This window comes from Chelonoidis abingdonii, chromosome 1 (assembly GCF_003597395.2).
Source record: "Chelonoidis abingdonii isolate Lonesome George chromosome 1, CheloAbing_2.0, whole genome shotgun sequence".
Classification (NCBI taxonomy): domain Eukaryota; kingdom Metazoa; phylum Chordata; order Testudines; family Testudinidae; genus Chelonoidis; species Chelonoidis abingdonii.
Genome location: NC_133769.1, coordinates 171,413,394 through 171,416,580, shown reverse-complemented (window position 1 = coordinate 171,416,580; position 3,187 = coordinate 171,413,394).

The following is a 3,187-nucleotide window of genomic DNA, read 5'->3' as shown; positions in this document are numbered from 1 at the left end:
CAGCTAAGATACTGCGCAGAACCCTCAAACTCCCAGGCCTCTGGTAGAGGACCCGAGGTTGAGGAAGACACATACCACCCATAGGGGTGAGAGGGGAATTTTTTTTTTTAGATAGAAATTTCTTTGGCAGCTACAGTTGTGTGTGTGTGTGTGTGTGTGTGTGTGTGTGTGTATATATATATATAAGTACAGTAAGTGCCTTCTGCCTGTGAAGAGCATATCAAAGTAAAGCCTGTGGCTACTTGAAGTGAAAATAAGCTCATAGCAAAAATTCTCTCACTAATGAGCAAATTCAGTCAGATAAGTCTTGGGAAAATGCAACCTCAAAGAAAGTAGTGCTTTTGCCCGGAAATGTTTGCAATCATGTGAAGGTGCTTAAACTTCATCTCGTACTAAAAACCTTTTCATGTGATGCAAAGGCAAAAAGATTTCAACCTTGATTCTTAACCTTCATAGCTGAAGAGAATATCCATTTTTTTTATCTCCAGTGGCACAAATGTACCTATCGCTTAGCAAGTTAAGGCCACATCCTCAGCGGTGTGAATAAATATAACTCCATCTTTTTCAAAAGAGCCGAGCCAATTTATACCTGCTCAGGATTTGGCCCAAAATGTTGCAAGGAGAATTTATAAATCAGATTTGAGTTGCCCAGTTATTAAGTTTTGTAGACAGCATGGATTGTCTTATAGTACTGATATGTGAGTGCTGGAATAGAGTCTTTGATCAAGAAGCTATATATTGTAAAGTTTCTTAAAGTCCTAAGTAAGCAAAATGGTATAGTATACAATATTGCCATACTCAATCTTTTGTGTTTGGAATTTCTTCAAAGCATAGAGAAAAAATCAAAGAAGTTCCACTTACTGTTTTTATAGTTTACAGGTAACATCTGTCTACTGCATTAACTCTTTTCAGTCTTCGGTGGGTCGTATTTGACCAGTTTGTATAGGAGTAAAGAATACCAAAGAACTAGATGTGTTTTATCTAAGGGTAAGGATATTTTAAAGACAAAACTTCATTGTCACACAGGTTTTGAAGACATCTGATGAGAATTTAAGCAGACTGTTTGCATTTATATTCTCAAGTTACTCTAATGCATATAATTCCATTGTAAGGATATTTTTTAGCCATTTTGGACATTAACTAAAAGCAATATATGACAGATATTTTTTCAGATTATTGAAGTCTAAAAATCTATAAGGTTTTATTTTGAGATTTGTATATATTTCTTTTCAGAGAGGATGAAGAAACTTTGCTTTATTATAATTTTATTAATGTAGTCCATCTCTTAATAGTGTGATTGTATCAGGAATATCTTCTCTCCTTTACAATAAAATGCAAAAGCCAAAAATTTGAAATGGATAGAAGGAAAACGTACACCAAACCAAGTGTGCCTGTGAAACTCACTGCAACAAGAAATAATTCAGCCAATGTATTACCAATATTGAAAAAAGGCCTGGGCCTTTACACTGATAGTAAGAAGATCCTGAATTGTAATAGGAATTTTTAAATATTTGGCATGTTAAGGTATTTCATAGTAACCAGAAAATGGCTGCCAATTTCTATGAAAAAGAATGGAAAGGGGGGAGGAGTTCACCCTGAATCAGGATGAAAATCCAAAAACTCAAAAGTGTTCATGGAAGTGGAAATCTGCAATATTTCATTTTGGAAACACCAAAACATTGGTGTGAAAGTTTTGGTATTTCTGAAACCGAATATGCTCTTTGGGAACCACAGTGCCACGTCAACCAGGTGGGCTGCAGAGGAGCCAGGGAGGTGTGTGCGCTGGCCAGAAACAGGCAGATTTCTGACAGAAACATGCCTGGTTTATGTCAAAATTACATTGAAACTGACACATTCCCATGAATCATCGTTTTCCAATAGAAAAATGTTCTGTCAAAGAATTCCAGCCAGATCTAATAACCCACTTCATAGTTTCTTCCACCTTCCTCTGAAGCATCTGATGCTGATCTACTGAGGGAGATGAGACCAAGGGTGACTCTAAGTATTTTGCCGCCCCAGGCACGGCAGGCAGGCTGCCTATGGGGCATGCCTGCGGGAAGTCCTCTGGTTCCATGGCTCAGCGTACCCGCCGCCGAGTTGCTGCAGAAACTGCGGGACCGGTGGACCTCCTGCAGGCAAGCCACCAAAGGCAGCCTGCCTGCCAGGGCCGGCTCTAGCCATTTCGCCACCCCAAGCACGGTGGCATGCCGCGGGGAGTGCTCTGCCGCTCACCGGTCCCGCGGCTCCAGTGGACCTCCCGCAGGCGTGCCTGCGGATGCTCCACCGGAGCCGCGGGACCAGCGGACCCTCCGCAGGCACACCTGCAGGAGGTCCACCGGAGCCACCTGCCGCCCTCCCGGCAACTGGCAGGGCACCCCCTGTGGCTTGCCACCCCAGGCACACACTTGGCGTGCTGGTGCCTGGAGCCGCCCCTGAATGAGACTGAACTAGATGGACTCTTGCTCCAATATCATACAGCAATTTAAATGTTCATGTACACAATTGCTTACCATCCCTGTGGCACCTGTAGCGATTGATTCATAAAGTACCATTACAAAAGTATTTTAGTTGTCATCCCTTCTTAGAACTTACACAGAAGTAAACTCTATAGAAGTAGGACCCAGTTTTCTATTTTCTATGAGACTTTCCATACCAAATTTATTATCTCAGGACCTTTTGAGCCAAGTAGCTATATCTGATCACTTTATCTGCAATACACTGTGGTAGAGCATCTTATTGTTATCCAGAGATTAGAAAGTGAGCCTAGTTTTTCACTGAGCGCTGTCTGAATCTAGTGACTTCAAACACAGAAAAAAGTCTTAAATGTGTAAGGCTTATGTGAGTTAGATACCTTTCCAAACACTTTCTAAAGCCACGTCCACGCACCATACAGTCGCAAACAATGTGTTTGCTTTCCGGAGTTTTGTGGGCTTTCTGGAGTTCTGTTAGGGGGCTTATTCCTTTACCCGCTCACTTCCCTGGTCCTTCTCACATGAACAGAGAGCAGCAATACCTGAAGTCTGAAGGTGCAAACAATTTGGTGTTTATTGGGGTGAACTTCCAGCAAGCATGATTCCAGTTTCTTTCCTCAGTGTCCCCCTTCCCAGCTCTGACACCACAAAGCCTTGCCTGTGTCCCTGTTCCCAATCCCCCCACTTTAGCAAAACATGATTCCTATTTCCCCACT